Source organism: Rousettus aegyptiacus, unplaced genomic scaffold (genome assembly GCF_014176215.1).
Source record: "Rousettus aegyptiacus isolate mRouAeg1 unplaced genomic scaffold, mRouAeg1.p scaffold_m13_p_3, whole genome shotgun sequence".
NCBI classification, from domain to species: domain Eukaryota; kingdom Metazoa; phylum Chordata; class Mammalia; order Chiroptera; family Pteropodidae; genus Rousettus; species Rousettus aegyptiacus.
Window position 1 is genome coordinate 167712784 of NW_023416306.1, and position 21926 is coordinate 167734709.

Here is a 21926-nt window from a genome sequence, read left to right on the forward strand (position 1 = left end):
TGTCTTCAAGGTGGAGAGGAGGAATAAAAGATGAACATGTTTTCAAAAAGTGCTCAGTACTTTGAGGAAAATAAAGTCAGGCACTTGGACAAGCGTGGAGACCTTTACAGACTTGGTGGTCTGGCGACCTATCTGATGATACGGTATCAGAGCAAAGTCTGAATGCTGAGAGAGAGCGAGTCGGCGCGGGAGTTTGGGCAGAGTGTGTTCCGACAGAGGAACCGGAAGTGCAAAGGTCCTGGGGTGGCATTCAAAAGAAAGGCCGAGGCTGTTAGTAGAATTGGTGCAGGAGTGCCTGGGGGACAGCAGAGGAATTGGGACAGGTCGGCAGGAGCGGCCTCATGTATATTTTTTCAGTAGTGATACCTTCTAACAAAATCCATTCAAAAGCTTTCCCGCATTAGCTTTGGACGCGGATTGGATCAGAACTGTAACCCTGCCTTTTCTCTGCATTGCCAGCAGTAGTTTCTTCAACACTGTCATTCAGGCAGATGCTATTTCCAGCCTGGACCCGAACACACTTGGAGAGATCCATGTGCAGAGATGAGATTCATATATTTTTTTAATCTCTGTAGATGGTGAAACCCACCCAGCTATCTGGTTGTGGTGCAAAAAAAAATCACATTGTAATGCATAACTCTTGAATAAATGAAATGTTGATGCACTCAGCCCTCCAAAGAAAATTCTTCATGAAATACAGACTGTTGGTCTACAGCTAGCCCGGCCCAGCTAAGAAATCTCAGTGGCAGGAGCTATGCTCCTCGGAAGCCTGATGTCCCCCCAGGGTGTCTAGAGACAGGGGCTCCCAAGTGCTGGGGATTTATAATATGGGGTGGGGAGCCCGCTTCTTAAAAGGACTTTCTGGCCACCTCTCTTTCTCATTTCCTTTTCCTTGTGGGACATTGGGGCGCAGGGGTGGGGGAAGAACATACATTTTCTCAGTAAATTTCCTGTACTTGCAGCTCGGCGGTGGAGAAAGGGGGGGCTGTGTGTGCGCCCCGTGGGTGTGCTCCCGTGTCATCCACACAGTGGTCATCAGGTAGTGTGTAGACAAGGAAACTGAGGATCCGGGTGAAGGAGGCGGGGAGGTTGGTGGCCGCTGGCCAGGAAGCAGTGTAGCAGGGCGCTGGGGAGCATGGGCTCAGCGCCAGATGTGGGGGTCCAAGTCCTGGCGCTTTACCCCTGCCTGCCGTGGGGCCCGCCGTGAGACGTCCCTTCTTCTTGCTTGGCCCCACGTCGCTCATTTATAAAACGTGGTGGCGGCACGTCCTCCCGTTCTGTGGTCGCGAGGATACAAAGTGCGCAATAAACCTGAGGACTCCGCTGGCCGCTCTCAGCGTGTCCAAGGTCACTCGGCCAGCAGAAAGGGAGCTGACGCCGCGGCCAAGCGGGACTGTCCCTGAGAGGAGCCACCAAACCGCACGTCCAGAGACCCGGCTAGACTCTCTGGATCCGTGAGGACTCGGAACTGAGCTTCGGGAGTCCAGAATCAACCCCCCGACACCCATGCGAACACAGACAGCGACACATTGGACACGAATCACTGAGGCAGCCAGCTTGGTCCCCGATCGCGCTCATGCCATTCACGTCCAGCCCGGCGGGGGTTAGGACCCCCGCTTCGACGTGTGTAATCTGTGCCGCTCCCCTAGAAGTCTCTGTCTGCCTGTCTAGCCAATTTCTCTGGCAGTATTTGCTGCCATTTAGAGAAGAAAAGTCTTTTCCTTAAGGATTGCAAACGAAAGCCTTTTAGCCGGTGTTATTATCTATTGCTGTGTAAGGAGCCAACCCAAAACTAAGAGCTCAAACAAAAGCTGCTATTGTCTCTTGCAGTTCCGTGGGTGGCAGGCACACCCGAGCCTCTTGGGCACCTCTCTCCACGGCCCTAGCTGAGGCTTCCTTACGGCGGGCAGTCTCGGATAGTTGGGCTTCATGCAGGGAGACTGGCTTCCCCAGAGTGGAGTGTTCCTGGAGACAGAAGTAGAAGTCGTCAGTCTCTTAAGGTTGGACCCAGAAAATGCACAGAGTCACAGCCACTCAAGAAAAGGGGACACAGGCCCCTGCCTCTCAATAGCAGAGTGTCAGAGGATTTGTGGTCATTCGTAATCCACCACAGCTGGGAAGTGGGGTTTGGCAGACACCTGGGGTCTGCTAGGTCCCTCATATAGATCCGAGGCTTCCCCTGACACCTGGAGACGGGTCGCTTGGCCTGGGTGGTTGGTTCAGGCCAGGACTTGCAAGACAGACCGAGGCCAGGCAAGTGGTCGACATCAGGGGTCTGTGGGGCCCTGGGCAGGACATGCCACAGGATGAGCAGAGCTAAGGGACAGGGAGCAGGAGAGGTGAGGTAGCACCAGCTGGTCCTGGGCAGGCGGGCAGCCTGAGCCCCTGGTCTTGGCCTGAGCCGCAGCCTCATGGTCAGTGCTCCAGCCACCAGGCAGGTTCTGGAGGCCGATGCTCTTTCCCCGGAGGGCGGAGGACAGGCACGAAAGGCCGATGGCCCGGGCCCTGCGTGGCTCAGCAGTTCCTCAGACAGGAGCTCATAGCCCTCGCTTAGCCAGACGCCTGGTTCTGGGAGGCGCGTGTAGGTGCATGCTGGCAAGGCCCAGGTGTGCGCCCCCAAACACAGAATCTGAGGTGACTGGAGCCCAGAGCCCTGAGCCTCAGCCCTGGAGAGATGGCGGCCTAGGGTCCTGATTGCGTCCCATAATTCTGCATTTACAGACGATGCTGCAGTGAGCAAACCCGGATGCGTGTATTTGGAGCGCTGGAGGTTATCTTTGGGACAGAACCCAAGGAGGGGGTTGCCGGCGGGCACGGGGTACACAGAGCGTCGTATGGGGTGTTGACTGCTTCCCCCTCAGTGAGCTCTACCCTCCACAGTTGGGAAATATTAGTTTCTTGTTGAAAGGCAATGGTCTACGTTCGTCCTGAGTCAATTACCGATGAGGGTTGGAGAGGGGACGTGACGTGTTCAAGGTGACATGGCTCGATGGGAGCCAAGGGCGGACCTAAATCCAACTCTTCAGAGTCCCAGGCTCCCTCCCTACTTCCGGTTGGTGCTGGCAGTTGGGGGTCGGTCTACTGGCAAGTGGGGTGCGTGGCCCGGCAGAAGTTGCAGGCAGGCGGGGGTGGCGTTGCCGGTGGGGGTGGAGGGCGACCCGGTGGGCCTGCGTCTCGTTTCCACTGCTGGATGCAAGCTCCCTGATGACGTGTGGTCCTCAGGGACGGCTAGGCTAATAGCATTAATTTTTCCTACAACTGAAAGATGTGCTCTCATCTGAGCAAGGGAAATACTGACTAATTTGCCCTTGAGTGTTAGTACAGGGAGCTGTTTTTCCTCTTTGTATCAGTGTTTAAAGTTTCCTTACTCCACACACAGCAAACTAAGCCTCCTTTTCATCAGACTTCAAGGTGGGAAGGAAAACGAGCAAGTCTGCCAAGGGCCTCTGTACCTTATCATCTGGGTGCATACTCTCCTTGGTCACACGGTCAGGCTGAGCCGAGGGAGATTCGCGAGGCCTCTTCCCAGGTAGGAGCAGAGCAGGAAGGCGGGTGCCAGCCTGGCCGGGGCTTTGGGCGCAGCCCGTGTAATGCCGCTGTCTATAGATGGTGGACAAGGCAACGAGGGTGCCCAGAATCGCTAGAGCAGGAGGACCGGTCTGTCCAACCTCACTTCAGGGCTGATGACCCTCTCCTTCCCCACGTGCATCCTGCCCCTGCACGCACGCGCGCGCGTGCGCGCGCACACACACACACATACACACACACTAGCCCAGCCTGCTCGCTCTGGATGACCGGGACAGATGGCAGGCTCGTTTGACACCCGTTCCGCTCGCTACATCTTTACAAGGAGGTCCGGCTAGGCGGGTTGAACCGGGCTGTCCCCGTCACCCATTCTGCTGCCTCCCACGACTTTCCCTCCCTTGACCTGGAAGCTGGGTCTCCCCTGGCTCGCTCGAGTTCCATCTTTTCATTCACTCACTCACTCACTCGCTCAGTGCCCTGGCCAGGTACAGGGACTGGAGGACACGGAGATGAATCAGACCCACGCCCATTCCTCCTAAGGAGCTCTCATTTAGTGGGGGAGGCCCCAGATGAAGAGATGGTTACGGAACAGGGCAGGAGATGCTCAGACGTGGTCTTTGGGGGGCCTCCTGACATCAAGGAGGGGTCCCTGGAGATACTGCTGCCCGAGCTGAGCCTGGAAGGATGAGCATCAGTTGTCCAGGCCTAGAAGAAGAGCTTGAGCAAATGCACTTTGGTGAGAGAGCCCCGCGGGGAACAAGGGGGAGGGGTTATGACTCGGGGGCGGGGCAGGCAGGAGATGGGCAGTGTCCGGGAGTAGAATCGGCTACTGGGTTCCGTCCTGACCCTGTTTTTGATGCGTTTTTGGTCTTATTCATTCAGTGCTATATCCTTAGTACCTACGACAGTGCCTGGCACACTGTAGGTGTTCAGTAATTGTGTTGAGTCTCAATTCCTTATCTCTAAAATGAGAATAACCCTTTTATCCGTTCTGCTGCTGCTGCTGAAACTCTTTGTTCTCAGATAGGGCCTGGCACATATTGGGCGCTCAATAAATATTCCTCGAATGGCCGGCTGGCTGGCTAGATGACAATATGGTGCCTGGCTCAGGCCCTGCACTTACTAATTAGCGGCTAGTTACTGGCCACGTCATGACAGGCCCCATGCAAAGCTGGATCCGGTGACATTTTGGCAGTTAGTTGAAGGGCCGCGCTCTACTTGTTATCAATAATAATAATTGTGAACGCTTTACGAATGTTCGCTTCCTTCGGTGTCTCTTTGGAATTCCCAGGAGTAAATTCTGTCACCAGGGATGTCCTGGCTGCCATTCCCTTGAGTAGCCATTTAATGACAGCTGGGCCATTCGGTGGCCGCCTGGGCTGGGTGTGTTTAGAGAAGAGTTCGTCCCTTGGAGAGCTCTTGTCCAGCCCCTGCCAAGAACCTCGCTTGGGTGCAGAGCGTCTGTCACCCAGAGGGAGGCCCCAGCCGATCCCGAGGCCTCGGCAGGCCAGGAGCGAGGTCTCACCGTGGAATGCTGGCAGAGCTGGGAGCCACCAGGTCCAAGCATTCATCTTGGAGAGCAAGTTAGCAATTTTTACTTACTGCGGTCTGAATTTAGGAGCTAAATGGGTTTTTAAAATTTATGATGAAGTATCTCATGCATATAAAAAGAATATAAATTGTGTATATGTACGGCTGGGAAAATAAATATGAAACGAACATCCACATACCCGTTGCGTCTGCCGAGTAACTATGAATAAATTCCAAAATGCGCCTGCATGGTTGCCGGGAGTCCCTGCCTGGTGTCTGCTTCTCCTGCGGCCTCGGCTCTGACCCCGCTCACCGCGAGCCTCACCGCCAGACGCGCTGCGGCCTGCTGCACGCTCTTTCTGTGCACCTGTCGGTGTCCTAACGAGGTGCCCTTCCTCTGCCACCATCAGCCACCCTAGGCTTGCCACTCTTTTCGGTCCCAGCTTAGATTCTCCCCTCTCCCCATCTTCCAGGGAGAGCTCCCTGCGTGGCCTCCCAGGCCGGCTGGGGCTCACACAATGCCCTGGGGCTCCCATCGCCGTAGCGATCTGTTTGTGCCTCCCCACCCTGGGCCGTGAGGTCCTTGAGGACTAAAGGCCTCGTCTTCTCTTTGCGTATGCCCAGTGCTTGGCGCGGGGCTTGGCTCAGCCTGGGTGCTCAGGGAAGACTCATGGGAAGCCTGGGCCGCTGCTGCGTTTCAGGCGACCACTGAGGTCTCTTCTCCAGGGAGACGTTGATGCTTCTTTAATACTCCGGCACCCACCACCCAGTTTGTCGCCCGGCGCTGCTGAATTTCCGGCAGGTTCTTATCCTTGTAAATAAGACCAGAATGAACCTTCCTTACCCTCAAATACAGAAATGTTCTCAGGACGGACAAATACTTGAAATGGCAGTGGAGCCCGAGCCGCTGCAGAGAGGGCAGTCAGCGAGTCACAGGGTGAGTTCAAATAAAACGGTCCCTTGTCTTGAAGGTGTGGCACCGTTCAGCGCATCGGGGAGCCCAGGTCGAGTTCCAAGACTGGCATTATTTTGGAAAACAAGTTTCCACGAGAGTGAAACGACAGCGAAGCCTACTTCATTCAGCCTGAACAGCTCAGCCGTGCTAACGAGGGCTGTCAGAATCTTTCTCGTTGGCCATCTTCAGACACAGCGGCGACCCCTCTGCAAGCTCACAGTTCAGCCTCTTGAGCAGAGAGATCCTGACACACAGATGTCTCCTGGCAGAACTGGCCTCGGATGCTTTGTTCTAGTCACTGGGGTGCTGAGGTTCTCCCGGGATTGTAGGAAAACAGAAGCACTCGGAGTCTTCCTAGTTTTATTTCCGTATATGTGTGTTTTGAACGTGATAAAAATAAAATAACCTAATCAACAACATTACAGAACATTTATGAATATTCTTCCCCAGGCATATTTTTTTTTCCCTGAACAAATGAGGCTTTAAAAATATTATTTGCAATCCTAAGCAGACCTGAATTTTAATATCTCGTGTTCTTTCCTCTTATCATATAGTGTAGGCATCTTCCTTTATGGCACTTTGCCACCATCATCTTTAACTGTTGTGCAACGTTTTAGGGGCTCATAATCCCCTGATTTTTTCATTCCCTGTTTATTATCAATCACAGAGTGGCTTGTTGAAGAAAGAGCTTTGACTTAGTAAGCAGCTCCGAGAAACTAGGGTAGAGAAGCGATCAAGAGGGGATTCTCCAAGCAAGTAGAGGGGGCAGGGGGTGCGGGGACCCAGTGTGGGTCCCTAAGACTGGCCATCTCTCAGCCATGTCCTTCTCTGGCAGGGTCACCGGCCTAGCAGACCTAGAAGTCCTAACTGGACTTCCTGGTACCTTGTAGAAAAGACAGAAATGTAGGCAGAAGTTAAGTAACAGAACGATGGATTTTGGAAGAGTGCGGGTCAATGAATGACTAGTAACCTGGACGCCTGGTCCAAAATTGGGAAGCGAGTCGTCCAGACAACAGTGTGGAGGGTGTGCACGTCCAGTTCGTGGATTATCTGAAGCTGGGCGTAGGCAGAAGTCAGTCGGCTGAAACGTCATGCGATCCAAATACAGTTCTGTCCTTGGGTTCAAAACGCTTCCTCCCCCAACAGGAAGAGAGAAAGGTGGCTTTGCAGCGCCACGAATCTACAGTGCTGTGTGGTGGCCCCACAGCAGACGTGGTTCTCGGCAGCATCAGGGGGTGGGCTGCACCAGAGTGAGCCAGGGGGTGGCCCTGCCCTGATCGGGCTGACAGGGCCTTTCCTGGAGAAACGTTTTCTTTATGCACACTGTGATTTTAGGAGGAGCCTTTCCAGGAAAGGGATCATGATTAGAAGGAGCTATATAGACAAGTAGAAAATGAGGTGCTTAGCTAGAGAGCAAAAGGGGGGCATGGGGCCATATGAAAGAGCCTCAATCATCATCATCATTTTATTATAGTAGCTGCCAGTCATGGAGGTAGGCAATTTGCAACCATTACCTTTAATCTCACAAACTAAGTATTACCACTACTTCACAGATGAGGATGCTGAGTCTTAGAGAAATAAAACGACTTGCCAAGTCACACAGCTGGAAACCCACAGAGCCGAGATCCGATCCCAGGTGTCTATGAGGCCAACATTGCCTTTTCTTCCCACCAAATATCAATTTTTCAACAATCGAGGTGTTGCCTGGCCAACGATTGACAAGCGCTGGGGTCTTTTTAGTTCCTAGTTATGGAGGCAGTTCCAGTCGGGGCAAGCTACAGCGAGGATACTTTGTTTTAAAGCAAAGAACTTTCCGGACTCAGCTGTCAGCAGGCAGAGTAAGCCGTCCTGACAGGTGGTAAATTCCAGAGTGACCGGCGGTATTCAAGAGGGTCAGTGAGCACTTAGGAGAGTTCTGGGGGGAATTCAAAGGTCAAATGAGGAAGCAAAAGAAATAAACTTGTATAACCCTCTGTACGAGTAGAGGCCCTTTGATTGCAAGCAGCAGATCCTGATAAGAAGTTCTGACCGCGCGAAGCAAACACACTGTTGTGGCGGAGCCGTGAGGCAGTTCGCGAGGTAGAAGGAAGGTGCTCTGACCTTTAAAACAGGGCAGAAGTCAGGCTGGCTGCAGGCACCGGGTGGCGGCTGCTAATCTCAACTCAGCCGCCCGGCCAGGTGGAGCAGCGTTGACAGTTAGCTGTCCCACCTTCTGTCACCCTAAGACTGAGTTCCGGAGAGAGCTTCTGATGGGCTTCGCCTGGATCCAGGCCCGTCCCACCGGCGCCTTGGCTGACGGCAGCCACCGGGCAGGGTAACTGGACAGAGGAAATGGAGACACCGGTGCCAAAAGAAGGTCACGGGCGCCGGGAGACCAAAGGCTCCCGCATAGCAGAAGAAACCACCAGTCGTAATAGTGATGGCTTCGTTAATTGATTAATTAATGATTGGACGGCTAACAGAAGCCTGTTTAGAAAACGTAAGGTGTAAAGAGCAAGCACCTATGTCCCCACTACCCGGCTTAAATGCCACCAGTACTTGAGGGGCTCCCCGAGCACCCCTCGCCGATCTCATCCATTCCCCTCTCCGCCCAGCACTACTCGCTCCCTTGGCTTCCGGGTTTACCGTTCCTTTGCGTTTCTTTGTGATTTTATCACTCACCTCTCCAAACAGCATAACGTTAGGCTTTTCGCGCTTCCGAACTCCGTGTAAATGCGGACGCCCTTTCTGCCGTCTTCGGCCCGTGCTTTTCCAGTCAGCGTTGTGTTAGCGACTCGTTCATGCCGGTTGCAGGTTTCAACCTTTTTCACCACCTGTCTGGAATTCCAGTGCGTAAATACACGACGGTAGACTCAGGCCCCTGCAGAGGGACATCCGTGTGCTTTTCGGCATGTCACGAATGCTGACGCTGCTGTCCGTGACTGCTCTTGGCTGCGCACCTTGGCTCGTAGGTGCAGGTGTATTCAGGACGTGGTGCCCAGAACTGGATGTCAGGTCGCCAGGGTCGGAGTGTATTCAGCTTTGCAGGATGATGTCATCCTGTTTTCCAAAGTGACCATAACCAAGCTGTACTCCAGCTGGTGTCTGAGTCCCTGTTGTTTTATGGCCTTTGTCAGTGTTCAGTGGTTTCGTAGAATTGTTTAGCTCTTGCCAATCTGATAGACATTGTGTTTTTTGAGGTTTATGTTCTTGAGATTATTTACTCTTTTGAGAAGTGCCTGGACATGGTTTTTGACTACTTTTCTAGTGGAAGTTTGTCACTTTGTTGTTAACTTGACATTAACATCATGTGTATGATACATATATATATATACGATATATACACATATCCTATATATGATATACACAGGCATATATGTGTATCCCCGTGTGTGGCTTAGCTCTTCGTTTTTCTGATTTTTGTTGATAAAAGGAGTATTATGTTTAATGTTATTGGCATCATTTACTATTCCCTTATAGTTTCAGCTTTTATATCTTATTGAGATATCCTCTCCCTCAATGTCATAAAGATATTCACTTATATTGTCTTCTGAAAGTTTTTTTAAGTTTTTCCTTTCACGGTTGTCTGTAATCCATCTGGAACTGATGAAATACTGGTCAGAAGTCATTTATTTTTGCATGTGGACACTCGGTGACTCCAGCACTGTCATCCAAAGGCCCATTTCCCCCCACCGGTCGGCGGTGTTCATGCACACGTAGCTCCGTTTTCGTCCTTTTGGCCTATTTGTCTAAGGTTTAATTACTAAAGCTATGTAATAATTCTCGACATTTTATAAGGCAAGTCCCCCTACCGAGTTCTTCTTTAGTAGATATCTGGGCTATTATTATCCCTTTACACTTTTGTATGCATTTTAGAATGAGCCTGTCAAGTGGTCCCAAAACCCTTGTAGACATTTTGACTGGAACTGTGGTCAATCTATAGATCACGTTAGGAAGAACTCATGGTTTTAGGATATTAATCTTGTACTCCGTGAAGATGGCGTACCTTCTTTTTTATGTAGGTCTGCTTTCACATCTGTTAGTAAAGTTTTCTAATATTCTTTATAAAAATGTTACACATTTTTGTTAGATTTACTTCTAGATACTTCATATTTCAGAGACCATGGCAAATGCTACCTTTTTAAAATAAACATCTTCCCTGAGATATAGTCTACAAACCACAAAACCCACCTATGTAAAGCGTTCAATGGTTGTAGTGTCGTTCAGGGTTGTGCAGCCATCACCCAAATCTAAATTTAGAACCTTTTTACCACTCCATTTCTGTCTCTCTGCATCCTCCCGTCTACCCAGCCCCTGGCAGGAAAGACTAGCGAACGAGCGAGTGAATGAATGAATTTATGCCTATGCAGCAGACTCCATGTCAGGCCTTACCCAGCCTGAGCTTCGCTTTTTTGTTTTATTTGGGTTTTGCTCCTCCCCCCCCCCCCCCAGCTCTATCATTGCTCTGATTGCCAAGCTAATCTTCCGGCCCCTTCCTCCTCCTTCCCCTGCTCTTCATTTCTCAACGCCCTGGCCGGACCACTTTTCCCAAAGAAAATTACGTTCCAGCCGCGTCTCTCCCCCGGTAGCTCCCTTGGCATTTCAGCGGCCGGCGTGGTTTCCACTGGGAAATGCTGAGGCTGATGACTCAAGCACCTGAGAACTGAAGTTTCGGGATGCAACTCGTTTGAGTCAGAGGAGGCCTCTTCGGGGCCCTTGGTTTGCTGCAGAGCCTTCAAAAGTAAACACAGTGGATCTGCTCCCCACCCCACCCCCTCCCTGCCTCGTGAGTCAGAGTTATCGCAGGTTAACTCAGGGAAGAGGCTAACTCAAACCTTGAAACCAAGCAGCCTCCGCCTCAGGCGCTTTGTTTTGCTTGAGTGACCACAGCGAGGGGGTCTTTGGTTTTAAGGGCATCACTAATCACGTCTCTTTAGACCGACCCTTGGCGATCTGGTCCTGGCCCTGCAGAGACCGGGAGATGCCAGGTAACTCGGCAGCACCACTTTTCTGGGCGCCGGGCCCATGCAAGCGATGGCGCTTTGGAGTGGAGATTCAAACGCTTACCCTCTCGAGGGTAGCTCAGACAAGAAACCTGTTAAAGGGGTAGCTGGTGCTGGCAGAGACCTCCATTCGGGGCGGAGAAGGGAGTGGATTTCAAACGTACTTCCTCTTGTGACTTCGTAAAAGGCGGGGCCGTGGAGTCACCTGAATCAGAGGGAGTCAGTCTAGCACCCACGCGTAGGCGCAGATACCACTTTGAGAAACCAGTTAGCAGCATCTGTATCTACCAGAGCCGAACACACGCGTATCTAGACCCCAGTTTTCCTGTCCTGGGTGTGTGTGGCCAACGGCAAATTGCACTCCTCTAAATTTTATTTCAAAAGAAAAAATTACAAACAAATATAGAAGTCTAGTTAATATGGGCGTGCTGTAGTATTTCAGGGAAAGTAATATTTGCAGTTTACTTTGAAATGGACCCAAAAGAGAAAGTGGATGGAGAGACGCGTGGCCAGGGATCCGGTAAAGCATGCGTAGTTCACATGTTAATGGTGGAATTTAGAGGTTGGGTGCTCCTCGTGAAGTTTTTTCCACCGTTGTCGTATGTTGAAAAATTTTACATAAAACATTGGGGAAAATGCATATGTATGTTTGCCAACAGACATGTATGAGAATGTTCATAGCAGCATAACAAATGGCCTAACACTGGAAGCAACCCGTCGGCAGTAAAATAAATGCATAAATTGTGGGTCTGTTTATACAGTGAGATACTGTTCACAGTGAGGACGGATGAGCCACAGCTACACACAGCACCATGGGTGAATGTCGCCGACAGAACGTTCGGGCGAAACACTCCAAAGTGGACATGCCGCTGATTCTAATTCTACAGAATTCGCAGACAGGCAAAACTAACTTAGGGTGTTTTCAGAAGTCAAGATGACATTTTGGGGGAGAAGGGGAAAAGGGAGAAAAGGATAGCGAATGGAATAGAGTACCACGGGAACCTCCTGGCGTTCTAGAAGGTTCCTTTCTTTGATTCTGGTGCTAGCTAAACAGATGTGAACATTTTTCAAGCTGTACACTAAAAGTTTATGAACTTTTCTGTATGTGTATTACACACCATTGAGAGCTATACTAGGAAAGAGAAAAAAAAAATAGAAAACTGAACAGCTTCAACCGGAAGCTTTGCCTGGCTGAGCTGTGGGGGTAGGAAGCCACTCTCTGCTACCTGGTCAACCAAGACTGTGAAGGAAATGGGACTCCGCCTGTAAGATGCTCATTCTTTCATTTACGCGCACACGCACGTGGCATTCATTCCCCGGGCGTCACTGATAGCCTTCCTCTCCTTCACGCAGAAGTCAATTCACCTACATGCTGTGTTCCGAACCAGATCTCGGCCCTCGGGGCAGGAGCCAGTCCTCTCTGAGCCTCTCACACTGGAGGGAGGGGTGCGCAGGCCTTTCGCCTCACAGCCACGCCCCCTGCCTTCCTGGTTCCTGTTTTCCTGTTTGTGATCCTTCCTGGACGTTTGCCCTTTGCCCTGAGATAGCCTATGACCCCTGTATTAGTTAGGATTCTCCAGAGAAACAGAACCTTTGAAAGAGAAAGAGATGATAGATAGGTAGGTAGGTAGGTAGGTAGATAGATAGATAGATAGATAGATAGATGATGATAGATAGATAGATAGATAGATAGATAGATAGATAGATAGTACAGATGATAGAGATTTATTGTAAGGAATTGGCTCATGTCTCAAGATCTGTAGGGCAAGTCAGCAACCAGGAGACTCAGGAGAGATGACGGTTTAGCTTCAGCAGGAAGGCCAGCAGGCTCAAGACCCAGGAGAAGCCGATGTTTCTATTTGAATTCAAAGGCTGGATAAAGTTGAGTCCGAGCTCAAAGGAGAAGTTCCCTCTCAGCCTTTTCCTTCTAGTCAGGTCTTCAACTGATTAGACAAGGCCCACCCACATTGGGAGGGTCATCTGCTTTATTCAGTCCACCAATTCGAATGTTTATCTCATCCAGAAACATCCTCACAGCCGTATCTGGAATGTTTGACAAGTGTCTGGGCACCCCGTGATTTAACCCAGTTGATGCATGAAATCAACCATTATTACCCTGGAGCACGAAAGGCCTCTGGCTCTAAAGGCACAGCTCTCTAACAGAAGAAATGAAGCTGGGGCGGGGGGTGGGTCTGCCTGGTCTCCATTACATCCCGTCAAGTAGACGGGCAGCTGCCACCACATGCACACTGATAACATTTTATATGTGGTTTGGATTAGTAATCGGTGGAAAAGAAGACCTCAGCTACCCCCTGGGCCTGCTGGATGGCCACGTTAATTATCTTAAAGATAAAATGAAATTATTTTAGTTGTTGCAAAATATGTCATACATGCAAAAGAACCTCTGAAACATACATCTACAATTTAATAACGGTAAAAATGAACACCCAAGTCCTTCTCCCCACACAGCTTAATGATGGAAAACGGCATTTGGGGGCCTTCCACTCAGCTCTTACCCCTGAGAAGCCGGTCTTCTGAATTCCGTGTTCGTTATTGTCTCGCTCTTTATAAAAATCAATGCATGCGCCTCTAAACGATGCATGGTTTGGCTTCGCCCGTTTGGAGTCTCGGGGAGCTGACTTCCGCGGCACATATTTTTCTGCTACGGGCTCTTTCGCTCTACACGAAGCGCTGGTGCTTCATCCACCTCGCCACGTGTGGGCCCTGCTCGTTCGTTTCGAGGTCGTGCGCTGTTCCGTCACAGGGGCATGCGCATTGAACGGCGCCGTGTGTCCGTCCGTCCCCCTCTGGCTTCCACTCCCCCTCCCCCACCACAAATGGAGCTCGTCGAAGGAGCGTTCCTGCCCCTTTCCCCAGGTGCGCAGGTGCAGGGATTTCTCTAAGGTTTACACCTAGGAGAACAAGTACCCAACCCGGTTGTAGAATAGGTTTCTTCGCTTTTCGAGGCAATACCGAAGAGTTTTCCAGAATGATTGTACGAGTGCGTACTCCTGCTAGAGGCTGTGCAGGTGTCTCATGGTGCTCTCCCCTCTACCCTAACCGCCTTTTCTGACCTCGGTCAATCGCCTCCCTTAGGTCCTGCCCACCCCTGCCCATCTCACAGCCAGGCCTCGGAAGGGGTACGACTGTGACGCCCTCCTACACCTTTCGCGTGCGCATGCAGGCCGGCACGTTTCTCGGGTGTGACCCAGTATGTGGACGTGTGTAAAACTCCCGCTGGCATGGGAGAGCCTGCAATGTTAGATAGCAGCTATCTCTGTTTCTGCTTCGAGGACGAGGGGTAAACAAGCCCAGGAGAACAGTGGCCTCCAGGCTAGACTCCCGACCTAATCTCTGTATGCCAGTGTCAGGACAGTCATCCTTGACACTGATAAGCCCGTGCGCTGCCATTTCTCCACGGCCAAGAGCACTGGGTCCCAAGATCGGATCCGCAGGTGATTTTCCGCTCCCACCTGTGACATTGTCCCCGGGTCTGAAATCACCGCCCCGACCAATTCTGCCTAGAGATGGAGAGAGCGCTTATCACCAATAATCTTTTCACGCTGCCTCTTTCCAATTACAGGTTAGCCTGGGGAGGAAGATAAAGACATTTTCAACCAAAATGGTAATCACGAGTGGAAATGATGAAGACAGAGGAGGCCAAGAAAAAGAGAGCAAAGAGGAGAGTGTCTTGGCGATGCTGGGGATTATCGGGACCATCCTGAACCTGATCGTTATCATATTTGTGTACATATACACCACTCTGTGAATGGCCCAGAGGGTCCTTGGACGCCTCGAGATGGCCCAGACGGGAGTCCTGTGTGTCGACAAATCAATGACCAGACACTGCACGAACGAGCAGGCGTGACCTACGCACACCCCTCGATCCAATGCACCTTCGAACTTTATAAAAGGTCACGAAGATAAACCGATCCTGCTGCCGGGAGCAGACCCTAAAGCACAATGACTCCAACAAAACTCACTCGCGCAGCAAGGAGGAACTCAGCGTCTTGGGCAGGCGGCCCGGAAGAACGCGTGGAAGACCGGCCCCTGCCGCCGGCGGTGAGCGGATGGGTGCGGAGATTCATCGCCCCAGATCGCAGCCAGAGATCGCGTATCCCGAGAGAGGGACGGGGCGGACGCAGCTCGCCCGCGTGTTCCCAGGACACGCATGGCATCTGCGCGCGACGGGCTGTTTAGAACGGAAGACCACAGGGGCGGCCCTTCGACAGGCGTCCCATTCTTCAAACGTGTCTATTTGATACCGGGGAGATGACTTATTTTTCTTTTTTTCATTGGCCTGACGTGTGTCTCTGTTCATATCAAGGTTTATAAATATATATTTTTAATAAATGTGCTCTATTTTTTAGCATGAACCAAATATTGGGAGAGGCACTCCTGGATTCATAGAGCTCTCCTTGGTTTTACCTGCTTCGCCTCCCGGACTGCAAATGTTCTGTCGTGTGGTCATTCAAGCCCTATTTCTCTTATCTTAAATCTCTCTCTCTCTCTCTCTCTCTCTCTCTCTCTCTCTCTCTCTCTCTCTCTCTCTCTTCTCTCTCTCTCTCTCCACCCGCCCCCCCCCCCATCCACCCCCTGTCTCTCTTTGGTCTGGACGACATTTATCCATAATACCAGCCATGGTCTTGGTTGGTGCATGTTTTAAGATTGTCTGTTGAGCGGCTTTGTGTTGTTATACTGAAGATATAAAACGATTGTGGGATTGTGGGCATGGGACCTTAGATGCACCATATCCTCATTGAGAATTATGCATGAACAAAGGCTGAGCGATAGATCAGCTTATAGAAATTCCCAAAGGACCACCGCTGAGGAACAGTGCAGCTATATTCGCAGACCTACCGTAGGATGGAATACTCAGTTTCTTACCGGCAGCATTCTCATTCATTCTTGTGACCATTTGTTGATCAGATTTTGATTTCAAGGGCCTTGTGCCGTGAAAGAACGAAGGGAAAAGATCAGCATTAGGTGCGTAGTCCTCTTAGCGAGCCACCCGGGATCCTTTTCGAAGTAGGTGGGATGTAAATGACACATGGACTCCCTATTTCGGGCTCCGAGGACACCCCTGGGACAGGTGACTGTTCAAGGGCACCAGAAGGGACGTGCCGATCGCCGTAAAGGATTGCTGCGCTTCTTAAAGCCCCTGGTTTCCACCCACGTGAAGCTGCTTCCCCTCTGGCCGGGATGGATGACTGAATATGCATTTGCTCTGTTCTCCTGGCTCCCTGAGCCGGCCTTTGCCTGGCTGCAGCGGCAGGGCCTTCCAAAGAGGGTCAGGACTCCTTCTGCCAGTGCCAGCCTGGCCCGTGGGTGAAAGAAGCAGCCACCTGACTGGCTGGATTCGAGTGATGCCCAGAGGCCTCTGCCACCAGATCTGTCCCTCCCGGTATTGTGGTGTCTGAAATTCCACTGTTAGAGAGTTATTTCTTGGGCTCTTCCAAGAGACCAGACTCTTTTATAAAGCAAATAGCCCTGAGCACCTGGCTCTGACAGTGACTCGTCAGGTGCCTTCCCCACTTGAAGGATTTAGGGCATACCTTGTGCCATGCACCGTGTCTGATGCTTTATAGTCCTTAAGTCATTGAATTTTCACAGTAACCCTGAGAGAGGGAGTCTTTCCCCCTTGTTGTAGAAGAAGGAAGGAGGGCTCAGTGAGATTAGGAAACCTCCCTGAGATCACGTGGCTATGAGTAATGAGTCAGGACAAACCCTGATCTGCCCGATTCCTTAGCCCGGTGACGGCCTGGAGGCTGCAGGGACAAAAAGAGATGGAGAGGTGGGGACATCGCAGGAAAAAGCCCTCAGTAGTCAGGACATAAGCCCGATGGCTTTGCCGAGGGCCAGCTCTGCACACCTCCCTCCCGGGCCCTCTCCCCATAAAGGACCCCCCGAGAACTCCTCGGACACTGGCGGGATATCCTACAAATCAGGACAAGGGACAAGAGGAGGCTGCTTAGAAATAAAACAGGACGTCAGGGGAGGGAGCTGTCTAACAGGTTCTGTGTGATTCTAGAAAGACTGTGAAAATTCTGAACAGCAAACAGAGTAAACAATAAAGGTGCAGTGGAAAAAGCAGTATTGATGTCTCTTTTTTTTTTTTTTTTTCCGAACACTGTGGTCTTTGAAAACTTCGGTGTCATTCCTTTGCCTATATATATTCTTTATTTTATTAAAAAAAAAATTGAATGCGTCTCTGTTGAACTGAAACTGTTTTATTTAGACTCATTGAAGCCCCAGTGATTTTTCAAGTATACTAATTTGAAATTTATTGAGAGGAAAAACTGCTTTTCCAGCCTTCTAAACAGCTCCCCAACGGTTCTCCTAGATTGTCCTTATCCACAGCCCGGAAATAAATCTGCCCATTTGGTGACTGCCCCCCAAAGCAGCAGCCCCCCGTCCGTCACTCGAGCGTGCCTCGCCTTATTTCTGTTCTCGTTTAGCAGAGCCTGAGAACAGGCATTGGGCAAACGCAGGATCCTCAGGCATCTTGAAAGGATGGGGAAGGGAGGGGCCGCCAGGGGCCCTGGCTCTTCAGAGTCTAAGTGGGCTGAGCCCACCTGTGCAGTAACAGCAATAGCCGAAACAACGCCAGGCCAGTGGACTTTGCCCAGGACTTCCCACCGAGACTATGGGACACTCACAACAACCCCGTGGGCCATGTGTCCTTATCCTCATTCTGTGAGATGAAGGGAAAGGCTCCAGAAGGCGAGCTGACTTCTCTCCAAGCTCAAATGGTTGAAAACCAGCAGAATCAGACCTTCCGGCTCAGCGGCCATGTGCCGTCAGCACCACACGGGGCCCAGGCTGCAGCTTTGAGACCCGCTGGAGCCGTGTGACTAGTTCAGTCTCACAGCACACAGCTGCCCATCGACCCTGCCTCTCCTTGATGACGACGGTACAGCTGGCCAGGGGAGGGTGGCTGAGTTGATGCATTTCACCTCTACTCAGGAAACCGACTCAGAAAGCCCAGTCCTGGCAGCAGAGGGCTGGGCATGCCACGGCAGAGTCGCCTGGGGGCTTGGGGCGCAGGGTGCTTGCGGATGACTGGAAAACACTTAACGCCCGAGTCCCACTACTGTCTCTTACGATCTAGGTGACCACAGGCAGGTCACAAGAATTGTGAACCTAGGTTTCCTTCAGCTGTAATGGGGCGCCACCTGTAAATGGCCTCAAATCCTATCAGAGAGCTATTTTTACCTCACTTAACTGATGCGGAAAACACAACCTGGAAGGGCAAGGTGACTTAGCAAAGGCCCCAGGACTGCTCGGTCATGTGGCCAGGAGTCAAGCCTAGGTTCCGGGCACTGCTGCCTTCACCTTTGTAGCTAAAGAATGAGACTTAAACTCCCAAATAAAAAGCCCCAGAGACAAGGCAGAGACACTTTTTTCCCAAGATTTCTTCTTTTTTTTTCTTTTTTTAATCAGTAAGGCAACTAAGGCCCAGACAAATCAAGTCCCAAAGTCACACAGCTGGGGGCGTGCAGAGGTCTCAAGGGAAGCTCGAGAAAGGAAGGTTTATAGAGATTTTAAGGCCTTCCCGGAAGGGACCGTATACCGCATCCTTTGTTGTATCCGCCACCGCTGCTCCCCCAACCTCTTTCAGCCCCCGGCACTCTCTTGCTTCCTGCCAGGTGGTAGGAGTTTCCGGGAAGGATCTGGGTTGGAAGAATAAATATATTGAGAGCATCCATGATGTACAGAGGGCTGGGGAAACCTTAGGGCCATGCACAGCCTGAAGGCGTAAGATAACCAGAGAGCACTGCCATCACAGACAGGGTGGTAGATCGAATTATGGCTCTAATTCCTCACTCCTGTGAAGCAGCGTCACGTGCTCCTCTCTCCCCCTGTTCCCATGGCGAACTTCCAGCTCCTCCCTTCGGGTCCGGCTTTGGCTGAAGGAATGCGAGCGGGTGGGGTGCACGCAGAGGTTCGGGATTTGCTTTGGCATCTGGGTGTTCGCTCTGGAGCTTCGGGCATCATCGTGAGAGAATATATCCTGAGTGTCTGCTGCCACTGCAATCTCGAGGCTGAACATGAGATGTGGGGATCAGTTTCTCCAGCCAGCCCACATTCCTGCAGCCGGAGCCGCCCAGGCTGAGGGCCAGTCTCTGGGGCCCGCTTCCCTTCCTGGTCCAGGGAACTAAAAAGAAGTTTGCGTGTCTATTGGCCTGTTTGGAGGTCTCCTTAGAAGCGTCTGTTCAGGTCCTCTGCCCATTTTTTAATCGGATTGTTTGTTTTCTGTTGAGTTGTATGAGTTCTCTCCATATTTTGGATATTAGCCCCTGAACAGAGGTGTTGTTTACAAATATCTTCTCCCGTTTGGTTGGTTGCCTCTTTGCTTTGCTGATGGTCTCTTTTGTCATGCGGAAGCTTTTTACTTTGACAGAGTCCCAGGCATTTACTTTTGCTTTTGCTTCCCTTGCCTTTGAGGTCAAATTCATAAACTCCTCCCTAAAACCAAGATCCATGAATTTAGTACCTACGTTTTCTTCTAGGCAATTTATTGTTTCCAGTCTTCTATTTAGATCTTTGATCCATTTCGAGTTCATTTCGGCATATGGCGACAGTAGTCTAGTTTTATTCCCTCGTGTGTGACTTTTCGGTTTTCTCAGCTCCTGAGATAACCATGCTAAGTGACATAAGTCAGACAGAAAAAGTCGAGACCATATAATTTCAGTCATGTGCGATATGAAACCGAAAGCAACAAACAAGACAAGCAAACGAAAACTCATAGACACAGACAACAGTTCAGCAGCTACCAGAGGGGAAGGGGGAGGGGGGAGGTAGAAAAGGCTAAAACGGGTCAAATACATGGTGACAAAAGTTTGACTTTGAGTGATGAACGCACAATGCAATACAGGAATAATATATGATTGAATTGTACACTCAAACCTATATAATTTTATTAACCTATGTCACCCCAATAAATGTAATTAAATAAAATATTGTATATTACAAAAAAAGTTTGCGTTACCCGTCACGAGCGATCAAAAGAGCCCAAGCTGACAACCACGCAGACTCTCTCCTCACACTCTGTCAGGGTCCGTGGGCAACGAGGTAGGAGGAAGAATGTCATGGCCCTATTCTGAGCTCCTGAGAACCCGAACCTCGCCCTTCCTCCACGACCATCTCTTACTCAACACATCCGATCATAAGATGCTGATGTCCAGTTAGCTTGCAGGCCTACGGACCTGCTTCAGCATTTGAACCCCCCACTATCTGACATGCATGGACCCATAAATTAATAATCCCACATTGCCAGGGGGCCCTCCAGCTAGCTCTTTCTAGTCCGCCCTTTGCATTGTACAACTGGGGAGACAGGCTCGGGCAGGGGAAGTGACCAGCCCGAAGTCACACTCTGAGCAGGTGGCATGCCCGGATGAGAACTACCTACCTCCTCAATGACACCAGAAGGAAGCGCCAGGCCGGGCTTGGCTCCTAACTTACAGGCCGCCTTGGGTTACAGACTGGCTGCCTCTCCAGAGGGTGTGGTTGCCAGATGGTGAGAAGTCGACACGACCCATTTTTCTGATGGCGCTTGGAAGTGTGGCACCCTTTCCTGCCAAGCGATGTGATGTGAGATATCTGTCCTCTTTTACAGCCGCCACTAGGTTTATGCCCTGAGAATCCTTGTCGAGGTGGAGAATGTCTGTTGGCTTCAGAAGTCTGGCACGCAGACTGTCAGGCATTTAAGGAACAAGATTTGTTCCAAAACCCAGATTCGGGCACACGCCTCCAAACGTCCATGTGTGGGCTATCGCTCCAAATTTTTGGCACGATCGACCCCACGGGGTTGTGTAACTTGTCAGGCTACGATGAAGACAGAACTAGGTGTGGAGGACACGGCAGGGGGGACTGGGGCGAAGCCAGCGGAATTCGAAGGACAGAAGGCAGGAGCTGTAACTTATCGGGGGATCATATGGCACAGAGATCAGCACCGAAGCCCTAGAGGTCACCTCTCTAGGCTCAAGTCCTGCCTTTACCGCGTATTCACCAGCAGACCTTGGCAAGTTACTCAGTCCCTCTCCGTGTGAGCAGTCCTCCTGGTGAGACGGGAGTGTTGATGGCTGCATACGCTCGCATAAGCTCGTCGTGAGAATGAAATGACTTGTCACCTGAGTGAGTCACGGAACGGCGATTCACTGCCACGGCCGAGGGCCCGCAGTGGCTCTGTGTCGTTCACGGCCGGGTCGCCTCTCACACACACCTGGGAAGTGCTTCTGAAGTCCTGTTGATGAAAAAACAGACTCGGGGGTAAGGTGTCCTTGTCCTCAACGCTACAGGACCTTTTAAATCTCCGTCAGTCACTTCAATTCTTTTCAAGCTCGAAGGCTTCCATTTCCCACTTTCTCCCATAGCTAAAAACAAATTAAATAATGGCTTTGATCGAGGCACAAGACACAACAGATATCAGATCTCACAGTGGGTGTCGACTGCCCTCTCGACTCTAAGGAGTCTCCTGCTGGAACTCCCCGCCGGGCGGACCCACTGAGAGCCAGAGGACGAGGACATCTTTCGACAGTCCATTCAGGTCACCAAGGAAGAAAACTGGACAGTGGATCTGGGAGGGCACTGGAAAACTCCAGCACACATGACTCCTTGGGCCTGTCAGGTTGTCGCCTCTAATGCCAGCAGAGTTTTTTAAGTTCCTGTGACTGAAATAGAAGCTCCAGGAGGTGGCAGGCACAGTGTCTGGCACATAGCAGGCAAGCAGTGACCACTGAATGAATGAATGAATGAATGAATGAGCGAACGCGTATCCTCCCTTTCTCCTGGCTTCCATTCCAGCTTTCGGCTGGGGTGAGGAGACAGAGCTGCTGTCTGTGCCGGGCACTGTCCTCGGCACTGTGATATTCTCACTTAACTGTCGCAGCAGCCCAGCTGCATGTCCCTGTTCTTGAGATGAGGAAACAAAC

The 21926-nt window shown here is 51.1% G+C and overlaps 1 long non-coding RNA gene across 1 annotated transcript in view; it reads left to right on the forward strand.

Moving 5' to 3' along the window:
* The window catches only part of LOC107518330, a 41622-nt gene extending 24537 nt beyond the window's left edge, over window positions 1-17085 (forward strand). Inside the window, exon 3 of the long non-coding RNA XR_001598823.2 lies at window positions 14576-17085. This is a non-coding gene — a long non-coding RNA (uncharacterized LOC107518330). The remainder of the gene's footprint in view (window positions 1-14575) is intronic.
* The last annotated feature ends 4841 nt before the right edge of the window (window positions 17086-21926 follow it).